At 36.4% G+C, this 15,594-nt stretch overlaps 2 pseudogenes; both read right to left on the bottom strand.

Moving 5' to 3' along the window:
- Window positions 1-1,111: 1,111 nt before the first annotated feature.
- On the bottom strand, window positions 1,112-1,507 carry LOC149202948 (cytochrome P450 78A4 pseudogene; annotated as a pseudogene).
- Window positions 1,508-1,645: 138 nt separating this feature from the next.
- LOC149202947 (cytochrome P450 78A4 pseudogene) lies at window positions 1,646-2,250 on the bottom strand (annotated as a pseudogene).
- Between the last annotated feature and the right edge of the window lie 13,344 nt (window positions 2,251-15,594).

The following is a 15,594-nucleotide window of genomic DNA, read 5'->3' as shown; positions in this document are numbered from 1 at the left end:
TCATCTCGACCATCGAGCCTCATAGATCCACTCAAAGGGATCCCAAAGGATTCACTTCATATCAGCTCAACCATCGAGCCTCATAGATCCACGCAAAGGGATCACTTCCTGTCGCCTCAACCGTGAAGGAATATTCGATTCACTTCATATCAGCTCGACCATCGAGCCTCATAGATCCACTCAAAGGGATCACTTCCTGTCGGCTCAACCATGAAGGAATATTGATTCACTTCATATCAGCTCAACCATCGAGCCTCATAGATCCACTCAAAGGGAATGAAGGAAGCCTCATAGATCCACTCAAAAGGAATGAAGGAATATTTGTACTAGGGAGATCCACCCGAAGGATTCACTTCATATCGGCTCAACCATCGAGCCTCATCCCAAGGGTGTCGAGAGAATTGAACTCGTGACTTGTCAATAGAAAAAGTTCTTTAATGATGAGGATTGACCAATTAAACTAATCCTCAAAGTTTACATTTATTGTATTGTTACTGTTATATTATAGTTGATTAAAAATATATATTATCAATTAAAGTTAATATATATATATATATATATATATATATATATATATTTACAATAATAATAAAAAAATTGAATAATTAAAAATTAAACATATTTTAAATGATTAAAATTCAAAATTTGTTCGCAAATTGTTTCACCAAATTCTAACCGGAATTTCCTTTAAAATTACAATAATTATATCAGGCCTTTTAATATCTTAAAGTCATCTCTACAAAATCAAAATTACAATAATTATACCGGGCCTTTTAATATCTTAAAATCATCTATACAAAGTCAAAATAACTCGAAAGTCTTTTAATATCTTAAAATCATTTGTACAAAATTGAAATAACTCGAAAGTTTTATTATTGTCTGTACAAAATCGAAATTTCTTACAGTCATATACGAGAAAATGAATTAGGAAACGTTGTTTCTATGTGTAAGGTTGTGGCTATAATAAGGGAATAATTATAAAGAACACATTGATTTATATATAATTTGGTGGTTGTAAGTAGGGAATAATAGGGAATAATACAGTAAAAGCCCCCTTCATATATGCAATCATGAGCGAATTAGGACATAGTATAGCTGCATGGAATTGTTCTTAAGTTGAAGGAAGTGGGATCCTACTCACAGGTATGGCTGTAAGGGGCATTGCCATTTCACATGATAGTTTAAACTTCTCTGTCAGGTCCACCGAATGTTTAGGAGATGGCACCCATGTGAAATGATGAAATAGTTTAGCCACCCATAGTTGAATGGTCTGGAGACCCAGAACCTTGCCCAGGCACACGTGACGACCGACACCAGAAGGTGTAATCCGCATGTCGTTTCCTTGGACATCCACATGTTTTCTACCTTCAGATGGGAGAAACCTCTCTAGATGGAATTGATGGGGATGTTCGCAGATCTCTGGGTCATGGGTAATGTACCACATGTTCACCATCACTGTCATGCCTGCTGGAACGCACATCCCATTTGCCATGAACCAATCCTCCATGTAGAGTCAGGCCCATGATAAGAGAGGCACTGGTGGATGCATCCTCAGACACTCTTTCACCACCTCCTGTAGATACGACAGCTTCTCGATGTCATCCTCTGTTATGCTTGTGTTTCCCCCAACAACCGCGTCCAGATCTCACTGAACTTTGCTTTGCACTTGCGGATTGAGCAACAGCTCTGCCATTGCCCATTTTGTAAGAAAATTCGTTGCGTCTATGCCGTGGAATATCATTTCCTACATCAAAACAAAATAAGAGACAAAAAATTTTAATTCTAACACTAAAACTTTTAATTGTAGCACAAAAATAATAACTGTGTCGTGCTTAATTATGTTACCCATAGAACTATGATCATATCATCGTCGTCTAGCTTTTCATCTCCTCGGAGTGAAAGGAGGACATCCACAAAGTCTGAGCCGGCCGTGTCGTCCCCCTGTCGGTGCTCGTCGATGATGTTCTTGACAAACGATGTAACACACGGAACAAGCTGAGCGCAATGGGTGTGGATTCTGAGTGGATTGAGTACTCGTAGCCATCGTAGACGATCAGCCCAGTAGAATGCTCTAAGGAGCTCAAAGCCCTCATTCACCATCTCGCGAAGATTCTTCTTAGTCTCGGCATCCACCAACCGTCGACCAAAGACACTTCCCATTATATTATTAAGGGTCGCTTTCTGGAGATGTCGATGGAGCATGGTGGCGTTGCCATTAATATCATAATCATCCCTTATGTCAGAAAGCATTGTCGTGCAGTCCACCTGACGACCGACTTCGTGGGCTGCAATTCAATGTGGAGAGAAGAGATGAGTAGCAGAATTTTTTCGCAGGAGCCGCCAATAGTCACCGTTGGGCGCAAACCCCATCGCCCTACCAAAACAATAACTGCTGAGCGGGTTGTTTGAGTGGTTGGTCTACAAAGTGAGGCGAGCTGAGCATGTCTCTGGCCATGTCTGGATCCGATGTAATCATAGTTGGTGTTGAGGCCAAGCTAAAGGCCATGATTTTCTTGGCACCATGGAGACGAGCTAGATACTCAAGCTTTCGGTGAGCAAGTCGAACGCTCATGTCCATGAGTGTCACACCCCTATATTGGCGGTATTCTTCCAACCACACTATAGGAGGTGCGGAACCACTGACCCTTTTCTTTTCACCAATACTCACGGTCATGGACTCCGCCTTACTTCTATACTTAGTTTATTTTTCAACAGCTAAGCATATATTTCGTTATACCATTCATCATATTAACTTCATTACACCATGAATCAACATTAACATGAAATACACAACAATATAACTGGGAGGGGCAACTCCCTATGATGAGTCTGCCCATAATAATAATAATAACAGTTTACAATATACAAGTTAAATCTTGAGGAAACCCCAAATTTACACTTAGAATATTTTTACATTCATCGTCACAACTCGGTTAGCCCAACTCGTTGGCGCGCCCACACGGTCACCCAAACTACTCTTCCCAACTCTTCATTTGCCTCCGCACGTTCACCTGAATGCGTGTCGTTTAACTCGTCCAACTCATCGGGCACTTCCATTGAATGCCCAACTTGTCCACTGGCAGGTCGTGCCGCCCTTCAAGACATCTCCTGGTTTACCGTTTGACCAACTTGAGTCGTTCGAGCAGACTCCTTGCTGTGCCCTCGAACGACTCCTCGAATGACCGTTCAAACAAAGGCCATGCCACGCCCTCGAACGACTTCGAATGATCCTATCCGAACGCCCTTGAACGATCCTGCACGAATGCCCTCACCCGATGACTTTGCATGACTTTCTGAACGACGCCCTCGCTCGATGAATTCGCACGACTTTTCTACACGACGCCCTCACCTAACGCCTTTGAACAATTTTCCTAAGTGACGCCCTCGCCCAGATGACTTCGCATGACTTTTCCTCGGCTCGGGTGCTTCGGCCTTGCACGCTGTCTGCCTGCACCTTTACCCTATTTCAGTCCACCAACTTCGCACTTCTTCGCCTTTCCACCCTTGGATGCTTAGAAAGCTTGGTTGATTGATGCCTTAGCTCCATGCCAAGCCATCCTACATATATGGCTCGCCCAACAATGAACCAACGCATCCATCCATTTGGCCAACCATACGTTTCACTGTTTTAACTTTCGAATGGGTCGGCTCTCCCATCGGCTGACCCAACCATGTGTCCATCATTCGGTTCACCCGCCTATCGGCTCACTCGTCCATCAGCTCACCTGCCCGTCAGCTCTCCTGGGACCGCCCACAGGGTATGTACACCAAACACTTCGCACTTGGTCATATTTTATCCACCATGTCACAGCTCTTTGCTCGTGCATATCCACCTGCAGCTCATGGCCCTTACATTCTCCCTTACTTGAAATCATTGTCGTCCATGACAATCTCTCATCCTAGAAACTATCTATCACCAAGATATCCATACCAATGTTATATAAACCATCGGTATGTCATACATCAGAAAGTATCCTCAATCCATGATCGTAAACCACATCTGTCGCAATCTCCACATGCTCCTCCCCCTGTGGAAGTTTGGTCCCTCCAACTCAAGCTACATGCTTACTGCAACATATTGTGTCGACCTCATCATGTGTCACCATCGTGTGAACTACTGCCATGATACTCCAAAATAATGCTAACACATCTCTGTACACTGTTCGAGCCCCATGATTTGAACTAGTTGGGTGATCAGTCCAACTGTCACACTCAAACCATAAGAATGCAAATCCTTATGCCATCATCAGTCTTTTCTCAAAACATCCTATCACATAATCAACTCGATCAAGAATCCATCTCCATCTAAGTAAGCCATGTCCAGGTCCATGAAGTAGTCTCCATCTGCAACATGTTGTCCATGATGTTTGGTATCAATGTGTTGCATGAAATCAGCCGCATCTATCCAACATCACCATCCATATGTATAAGATCCATCTCCTCAAAATGAAGAGATCCTCTCATCAACCCCGACTCTCGATATGCCACATCCAGGTTCATGAAGCAACCTCCATCATATCTGCAATGTGCCATCCCTTAAGTCTGCCATAGAAACAAGTATACACCTGTTTCAGCCATCCATGTGTAAAAAGTGGTTAATTCTTGGCTCAACCCATGCCCAAGTGTTGCCACCAAGGCATCATCATCATTGTAACTCCATCACTCCAAAGTGTCTCATATCGGTCCCCCACATCAACTCACTCTTTCAAGCACACCCATACATGTACTCAAAAGTATGCACCCCATCCTACATCAAATTCTCTGACCGCAACTCCTCAATGCATTAGATCCTCTAAGTCCATCATATATGAGTCCCGAAAAGTCACAACCTCATGTCATCATGAGCTCCATGAGTCATCTCCAACCAACACCCTAGCATGCATACATGTCTCGGCCCAAAGGTCTCTGCAAAATGCCTCGGCTCTCCATGTAGTAGGAATGCTCCATAGTCTGCTCACAAGTCCAACCAGTCCATGGCCTTGTTGTACAAGAGTGCACAACATCTCCATCAGCTCATAAATAAAACATCTCCATGTCACATCAGCAAATCCACCTACAAAACATCCTTGCCTTGGCACTCCTCATTGGATGCCCATAAATGACACCTCTACAAGTGCTCCTGCATAATGTCCCTGCATAAGACTGCCATGCTCCATGTCTCCAACCTGATGTCCATGACTCAAGTTGCCCATGTTGTCCAACTAGGTAGACCCATCACAGAAATTGGTCATCCTCATCCAAGCCTTTAAATTGGTCTAGTGAAATCGGTCACCCAACCATATCTTCATCACATGAGTCTCTTCCATCATAGCTCCCACACTAAAGGTTCCACCAAGACTTCCTCTTGGTCTCGGCCATGAGAAGTCCACCCAAGTATCACCATACTCAAGTGTGTGCCATATTCCAATTTGTTCATGAGTCATGCCGGGAACTTAGTCAATTCTCCATGTGGCTAAAGCATGACCCATTCCTCTACAACGATCATCACATTCCTCCCTTGTTACGGGCCTTTGCACCTTCCACCATAAGGTCACAAACAACCCCAACAAGCCCTGCAACAGTCAATGATTCTAGCCTTTCCATACAAGGTCTCATCTTAGACATCCATGGTAAGATCCTCCCTTGCATTGACAAACTGATTTTGCTTTTCCCTGCTTTCAGTCCACCTTCCAAAAGTCTCACTAAAACACAAGTATAAGTACTTACTTCATCATGAGGTTCCTCCATGTGAGTTTCCTCATCCACCAATGTCTGCACACTGCACGATCCTGGTCCAAGTTGATCGATCTCAAGTTCATGCTCTATCTTTGTCACATCTTCAACTATCACAACTTCCTCTTTCTCATCATTGCAGTTTGCAGCTTTCTCCTTATCCTTAACGAAAGCTAGGAACTACTTTTTCTTAAGAGCTAGCGATTCCCGCTTCTTTCGAATCAAGTCCTACCTTATCTTCAACTCCTTGAATTCTGCATCAAACAAGTCCACTTTCCCTGCAAGTCGATAGGCTTCATCCCTATTCATGTCAGAGATCCCTTCCTTGACCAAGGCATGAAGAGCATCCCTTGTTTCGAACAAGTCCTTGCCCACTTCCGCAATTCTTTGTTCAAACTCACTTGATTCTTCAAGTAGACTTCCTTGCCATTCTTCAAAGGTTGCAAAACCCATTTTCTGCAAGATAGACATCCTCCTCGATTTTCTGAATCGCATGTCACTAATGTCAAGTATTCAGCTCCCCGTCATTCATCAGCTCTAATACCACTTGTAATTCCCCTATACTAGCGGTACTCTTCCAACCGCACTATAGGAGGTGCGGCACCATCGACCCTTTTCTTTTTACCAATACTCACGATCATGGACTACGCCTTACTTCTATACTTAGTTTATTTTTCAATAGCTAAGCATATCTTTCGTTATACCATTCATCATATTAACTTCATTACACCATGAATCAACATTAACATGAAATACACAACAGTATAACTGGGAGGGGCAACTCCCTATGATGAGTCTGCCTGTAATAATAATAATAACAATTTACAATATACAAGTTAAATCTTAAGGAAACCGCAAATTTACACTTAGAATATTTTTACATTCTTCTTTTCATTTCCTGGAGTTGTCAGAGTGTAATAACCATACTTTACCCACTGTATAAGTTGCAGGAACATTAAGATTATCCTTTTCACTTAGCGACAACCCATTTTTTTTTGAAGGTTTATGGTGTATTTTTTGTATAGTATATGATCCATATTTTCGTTTTCTTTTTATGTCTGTTATTGGTGCCAGTTTGTTATAGATTGCATCAGGCATTTTGGTTAATTAAATTAAGTCATTTTCATGTATAAGTTGCAGGAACATTAAGATTATCCTTTTCACTTAGCGTCAACCCACTTTTTTTTTGAAGGTTTATGGTGTATTTTTTTGTATAGTATATGATGCATATTTTCGTTTTCTTTTTATGTCTGTTATTGGTGCCAGTCTGTTATAGATTGCATCAGGCATTTCGGTTAATTAAATTAAGTCATTTTCATGTTATATTGCGTCAGGCGTTTTGGAATTAAAGTTGGGATCTTATTATTACATAATATGGCAATCCATAATTGAGCTATTATTCTTCATAGACTAAAATGGTTTTAATTAAATAAGTGTGATATATTGTAATGATGAATAATGAAGAAAATTTAATTTATATATATATATATATAAACAACACAATATAATTATAATTAATAAATTAATATTTACTGAAAATTTAAAAGATAATATATATAAAAAAAATATGTTATTTTAAAGAACTTAAATTAAGAAATAATTATAAAAATAAATATTAGTTTAATATATTATAAGTATATTTAATAGTTAAATCACATGTGGTTACATTCTTTTAAGTAGTTACATATTTGATAAAGTATAAATATATTTTAGTAGACATTCATAGTCAAATCATTGTAGTGAGGTGAATCCATTTTCCCACAAGTAAAAAAATCATACAACAATTTCTAATTTAGCTTGATATTATATATATAAATATATATATAAAAGATAACACCCAATGAATAAAAAATTGAAAATAAATACACATTAAAATAAAAATAATAAAATATTAATATATATATATATATATATATATATATATATATATATATATGAGAGATTGAATAAGGATTAACTAAAAATACTAAAAATTGTAAAATACTAAAATTACATATATAAAAAATAATAATCACAACATATTATATTTAAGAAAACAAAAAAATCAATATATTAAGATAAATAAACATTAAAAGGAACATTAAGTAAACATTAAACATTAAGTAAATATTAAAAAAATAGAAAATAAATAAACATTAAAATTAAAATAATAATAATAAAAATAATAAAATAAAAATATAATAAAATGGAATCTCGTACATAGTTGAGATTGAATAAAAATTGAATTAAAATACTAGAAGTAGAAAATATTAATTTAATATAATGGAATTATATATAAGAAATCATAATCACATAAAAATATATTTAAGAAAATTAATATATATATATAAATAAAATTAGACAATAGAAAAAAATAAGATAACACAAATTATATCATTAAAGAGAAAAAAAGGGTAAATAAAACGATTAAAATCATCGTGAATATAAACATAGAGAGTATTAGAAAGATACAATTAAAGTTAAAGATAAATAAACTAAATCATATAATATTAAAAATTTAAATATATTTTCTTCCCAATAAAATAATTAAATTGGAATGACATTTTGTAAGTTTTATTGTAGATTTTTTTTTATTAACGATACCATGAGGGTTATCGAAAAGATTATGGACTAAGATATTGTAGGATAATTTGAAATTTGTTTGAGATTTATAATTTCTATTTTTTAATGGGAAATATATAAATAACCTAGGGTGTAAGTATGATTTCTTCTCTCTTCTATAGTGACTCATTTGTTTATGGAAGATTCTGTAAAAAATGTCGATATTACTTCCTCTTTTCTATTTGGGATTTTGATTAGATTTATGGAGATTTATGGAAAATATTTTTATCATCTCGCACTGTCATGAAAATTTGTAAATATTTAAGGATTATCTTAATATCCAGGAAAAATATATGTTAATTTATTTTAATGTGTAGAAATCCTTGCTAATCTTGCTACTTCTTATTATGCAAATTGTAAAATGTTCGGCAATATTTACACAAAATATTCAAATTTTCTAAAGATTTTATATAGTTTTTACAAAATTTTGCTGATCTGTAAGGTAAAACAATTTAATCCCATAAAATTTGAGTAAATCACTTTTATAAAATATTAAAAATTCATCAAGAGTATTGTTGGCAAAAATCATGAAAAAATAGTCCATGAGTAAAAATTTAGTCTCTAAAATCTCCCCTACATAAGGGTCTATCAAATACATCAACTTCATGAAGGATATTTACATTTATAGTAGCCTTCTTCTTTTAGATGTTCTTGTCACTATAAAAAAAATGATGGCCTCATGGCACAATAAATTTGCGAAGAAAGAGGCCCGCATAAAATAAGACCTCCACACTATATCCATCACCTTTGGGATTAGAAACTTGGGGTTCACATTACTCTGCCCAATAGAGTTTAGAGAATCTCTAATAATAAGAATGAAAAACTCATCTCCTCAAAATTATCATTATAATGGCTATAAGAAGTACCAAGTCATTTAGGCCTTTTAGAACAATAGTAAAATTATGACAAAATAGAGACCTGAAAATCTCTAATAACAAGAAGAAAAAAGTCATCACCTTATAGTTCTCAATAACAATGGTTGTAAGAACCACAAAGTGAATATGACATTTAAGTACACTAGTAAAATAATGAGAGAATAGGAGGACATCAATAATGAGTTTTCCAAACTTTTCCTACCCTACATATAAGGGACTACAAACAAGCTTTCCTATATTTTAAGGAGGAAGAATATTATTCCACTTTCAAACCCATTTTCACCATTCAAATATATACCATCAATGACCATATTGATCTTTCCAATCAAATAGGTCTCCACATACTTCCCTACTCATGTAGTAAAAATTACATGAGTGAAACTAGATGTCCCATTAAAATACAAATCATATCCATTTTATCAATATTAAGCACAATATTTATTGTTCCTCTACCTTGTCAGAATACTTAGACAAGAGAGCATAATATTTGCATAGAATATGTTAATGTTCTAGAAAATTTTTATTCCTATCATCATCGAAAATGTAGGGAAATGATTAAAATATAAGAGATACCAAATAATGTAGATAAAGATGATGGTTAGAATGTCAATGAGAATAGCATCCCTATATTTATGTCCAAGTGTTTTTATAGCTCTATTTGTCACTTTAGGATTCATAGGGGACCTACTGAAACCATTTTTATAAAATTGCATGTTATTGGCCCAAAATTCATCATTTTGAGCATAATCCTTATTTTCACAATATAAGGAGTCATCAATCGCATCTTGTACTTTTTTTATTTGTTTTATGTGTGACTATTCGTTTGCTTCTCTCATCAAAATGTGATCAACTTAGAACCTTCTAGATTCAAGGAGTTTCAAAGAGATCAACTTTGGATAGTTTAGTCATGATCCATCATGATCCTTAGAATGTTTGTAAGACCTATTGTTAATGAAATTTCAAAATTTTAACATATCTATAGCACTCTTATATTGTTTCACAAAAAAAGGGTAAATCAATAGTATGAGATCTCAATCAATTGAGAAATTTGTGCTCCTATATATGTGCTATTACCTTAAAAATTTAGAGAGAGTATGATCTGCAATGTTGGGCAAACTTGTTAATTTTATGCAAGATCCCTCATTAGTGTTGGAAATAATACTGAGAGGGGGGGGGGTGAATCAGTATTATCAGATTAATAATTTAATTTCCAAAACTGATTTGTATATGCTACTTCAGCTCAGTGAACTAGCGTGTATACACAACTGTACTTAATGCAACTAGCGTATATGTAGAGATCTTTTGATTTACCCAAATTATCATGTATTGAACTTTAATCAGTATATCAGGAATTCATTAAACAGTGTAGTAAAAACAAATTAAAGCATCACACATAAGCAACACACATGAACACCAAAATATAAGGTGGAAAGCCAATGTGGGTGAAAACCACCTACTGTGATCGTCTTTGTCTTCTTTTAATAAGAAAATTATGTTTACAGTTTTTGCACTGGTGCAGTCTTATACCAGTACGTAGGCTTCTACTGGAAGGGAGTTACAACCCCCTAGCTCTTGTACTAGCTAATGTGTTTACTAATAAGTAGGTGCCGACCTACAGAAGGCTACGAACTTCTCCTTTTTCTTCCAGGGACCACATTTCATAAAATTTTAGACTGGATCCATCAAAAACATCATATCAAATATATAGGCATCAACCAATCACCTTTTGAAACAAACACAACTAAATCAATCAATCACTTTGAAAACCCATCAATGTGATCATTCAGAACACTGTCACCAGAATACAGTAACCAGAACCCAGACGAGAACCCAGAACTCTGCAACAGCAAACAGCGGTAACAAAGACATATTTTATAAGGTATACACTACTTTCATGTGTCGAACCTACGTGTATACACACTTTCCTCAAAGCAAACCAACATATACATCTGCAAATATTAATTCATAACTATGCACCTATAACAGACTTCAGTTATACCCAGATCATATCATTTATAAAATAATATATGCGTCATTATTCAGATCTAGAATATTCATGGGCAAAACACATAATGATACTTCATTTTACACCTTAAGATCCTGATCCATCATTAGATCTTATCCTTCACCAATCGATAAGTTTCCTCCTCAGTTCAGATCCAGCAATGCACCATAACCCAAAATTTTGCATACTAGATCTCACACTTCATTAGATATTCAATGCTTGTGTGTGTTGGCCTAATGATCTTCTCCTCCTTTTATAGTTTTAGGCCTTTCTCAATACCATGGACCAAAACCACTTAGGATCAATACCTTGGATCAAATACCTAGGGTCAATACCTCGAACCAAATACCATGGACCAATACCATGGATCAAAATACCATGGACCAAATACTTTGGACCAAAACTTAGTTTTCCAAGGTATACACACTTTTCCTTCTGTGAAAGTGAATGTGTACGTTATACGCTCCTTTTGTTCTGTTAACTTGCATGTATACGTAGCTTAGTTAGGGTGAACCTGCGTATACCTCCCTTTCTTCATTCTGTGTAGTCTAATCTGCAATTCTTTGTTGTTGTCATGCGTGTACTGTGGTCTTTCATCTGAGTGAGTTGCCTTCTGAACTAATTTCTTGAAGCTACCCTGCATTTCACCACATCTGTAAACACTACTATCATGCATTCTGTTACATCTGATATCTCCTCTGTAGATTCATCTAGTTACCATATACAAGTGAGTTGTTCTACTACAAGTGGGTTGCCATCAAGTACAACACATACACCATAATGCCAAAAATCTCCCCCTTTGGACTTGACAGCAACAACAACCACACCAAGTCACTCTCCCCCTTTGACATCAAGGGCAAAGGGTCATGCTCCCCCTGAGTGCATGCTGAAATTTCTGATATGCTAAAGTGTGCTGATGGAGCTCCCATGATCGAGTCCATGCTCCCCCTAAGCATAGGCAAAGTCTACAAAAATATGTTCTAAAAGAAGAACATGATTCTATACATACATCACAAGTGACCTTCCTATCACCAATGACTCATACATACAACCATCTCCCAACCAAGTGGGGATATACCAAATTTGTCAAAACACAAACATTACATCATCCATCCCATGCATAGTGGGGTTACAGATTAGGTATTTTCATGACCTTTACATTAAAATATGTATATGACATATATAACAGAGACCAAATATCTTAAACAAGACCATGATAGTCATCATCAATTATCATATGATCTGCACCATCAGCAGCATCTGTCAATCAACATCCAAACCAGCAACCTTTATATGTCCATCATTAGTTCCCAAACTATCATCAACCATGTTCTCCCCCCAAACCTATTCAACTTGTTCACTGTCAGATATGATCATTGCATATGTCAGTAAGAGATATCAAAGCTTCATCATCAATTAGATATACATCAAGTTATCAACAACTTTATGAGAACTAATATATTTCCACATGTTATTAGTAGAGTGAAATAGTCATCAAACAGAGCAGATAATTGACAAAACCATGGCAGACCCCTTTTCTTCTGACTCTGGCCCACTACCTTCAAACCAACACATATATGACTGTGCCCACAGAAACCCTCGTATGTACGCAACTACACATTATGAAACTCGCGTATAGCCACCTTTCTTTGAAGCCAATAAGATTTAGCAACAGGATGATGCAGCAACTACTCCCATCTTTTGTCTAAGATATTCAAATGTCTCTCTGGGCAGTGGTTTAGTGAATATATCAGCAACTTGTTCTTTGGAGGGAACATATTCCAGTTTGAATTTTTGTTCAAGCACTTGTTCACGTAGAAAATGATATTTGATGGGTATGTGCTTGGTCTTGGAGTGCATGACTAGATTCTTTGAAATATTGATGGCACTTGTATTATCACATAGAATGGAGATAGGTGGAGTACATGTGATCTGAATGTCTTGCAAGGTTTGCATCATCCAAAGTAGTTATGTGTAGCAAGATGCAACAGTCACATATTCTGCTTCAGCTGTAGATAATGCAATTGAACTTTGTTTCTTGCTGAACCAAGACACTAACTTGGAGCCCATATAGAATGCACCACCACTAGTGCTTTTTCTATCATCAACACTTCTTGCCCAATTTGCATATGTATATGCATGAAGTGTAAGATCGATATCTCTAGGATACCATAAACCAAAGTTTTGTGTTCCTTGGAGATATTTGAAAATCGTTTTGACTACCTGAAGGTGTGTTTCCTTAGGATTTTCTTGGAATCTTCCAACTATTCCCACTGCATGCATGATGTTCAGTCGGGTACCTGTTAGATAAAGTAGACTGCCAATCATGGATCTATAGGTTGGTTGATGCACTACTGCCGATTCATCATTTGAGCTAAGACTGCATCCTGTTACCATTGGGGTACACACTGGTTTAGAATCTTCCATGCCATATTTTTTCAGGATCTATTTGAGATATTTGGTTTGTGAGAGAAGAATACCATCTTTATTTTGTTGAACTTGTAGACCAAGAAAATAGGTAAGCTCACCAAGCAAGGACATTTCAAATTCTTGCTGCATTACTGAGGCAAAATTCTGACTCATGGATTCTTCATTGCTACCAAAAATGATATCATCAACATACACAACAATTATTAGCAATTTATCAGTGTCCATCTTTCTATATAGATTGCTATCGACTGACCCCTTTGAAAAACCCTGTTGATGGAGATATTTGTCAAAATGGTAATACCAGGCCCTTGGAGCCTGTTTTAGACCATATAGAGCCTTTCTGAGTTTGCATACAAGTTTTGCATAATTTCCAAGAATGAATCCTTCTGGTTGTTCAATATAGACTTCTTCTTCTAAGTCTCCATTAAGAAAGGCAGATTTTACATCCATTTGGTATACTTTGAATTTCTAAAAACTAGAAAGAGCAAGAAACATTCTTATGGCTTCAAGTCTAGCAACAGGTGCAATTTTTTCTTCAAAATCTATACCTTCTTACTGAGCATATCGTTTGCAAACAAGTATGACCTTGTTTCTAATAACTTCTCCATTCTCGTTCAACTTATTTTTGAATATCCATTTGGTTCCTATGATATTTTTATCATGAGGTCTAGGAAATAATTCCCAAGTATTATTCTTTTCAATTTTCTCAAGTTCTTCATTCATCGCCTTGACCCAAAATTCATCCCTGCATGATTCATTTACATTTTGAGGTTGAGTGGAAGATAGTAATGCTAGATAGCTTGAGGTTTCGGCAATAGTTCTTCTTGTCTGTACACCTCCTGCTTTTTCTCCTAAGATTTGAGTTTCCGGATGATTTTTCTGAACATACCTAGATCGAGTCTTTTCTTCTCTTGTTATCTCTTCTTTTGGTGCTTCATTGATTTCTTCTTCAGAATCAATGTGATTTGATGTGGGAAAATGATCCTCATCTTCTTCATTGTCATAATCTTCGGTTTTTATCTGTTTTGGATTTTTGCATGCTTCATCGACTACAACATCATTACTTTCAATAATTTTCCCAAGTCCTTTATTATAACATTTATATCCTTTACTTCGGGAAGACTAGCCAAGAAGAATACCTTCATCTGCTCTGGGTTCAAACTTACCAAGTTTTTCATCAGTCCTTTTGATGTAACATTTGCTTCCAAAAAATTTGAAGTATTTTACAGTAGGAGTCTTACCATACCAAAGTTCACGTGGAGTTTGAGTGTTGTTTACTCGAACATTTGCTTGGTTGAGAACAATGACGGCAGTGAATGCAGCTTCACACCAGAAGGTTGCAGGAGTTCCAGATTCATCTATCATAGCACGAGCCATTTGTTGAATAGTTCTATTCATCCTTTCTACCACTCCAAGAAGAATCAAACTTTGTCAAGAACCTTCAACGGGGTTCCAGAAGATTCAGAGGTAAACTACCTTTCAAATGTTTTGCCTGTGGTAGAGTCGGTCATTATGCTGCCAAATGTCCTCATAAAGATAAATATGATAAAGGGAAGGAATCTGCAAAATGGAATAGAAAACAAAGTGTAAGTAAAAAGAGCTACTATACTCATGAAGATAGCGATGGTTTATCAAATAGTGATGAAGATGAAAATAGTAATGACTATAGACTTCTGATGGCTTATGAAGATGATGATTTTTTGGATGCTTTAGATGAAGATGACCTTTATGAAGAAATCTCTAAACTCAAAATCTATTTAGAAGAAAAGAATATGGTTATAGATACCTTGACATACCAACTTGCAGAAAGAGAAAAACACAATGAAAAACTAGAATGTGAAATTGTGGGTCTAAGAAAGGATCTTGAGAAAAACAAAGCTCTCAATCTTAGATTTGCTAAAGGATCAGAAACCTTAAATGAAATTATCAAAGTGCACTTTTTTCCTCTAATAAAGACAGGTCTTGGATATA

This window comes from Pinus tabuliformis, chromosome 2_1 (assembly GCF_031772625.1).
Source record: "Pinus tabuliformis cultivar Carrire ecotype Pingquan chromosome 2_1, CPIR1, whole genome shotgun sequence".
NCBI lineage: Eukaryota > Viridiplantae > Streptophyta > Pinopsida > Pinales > Pinaceae > Pinus > Pinus tabuliformis.
Note: the sequence above shows the minus strand (reverse complement) of the source record. Positions and strands in the feature narration are given on the sequence as shown.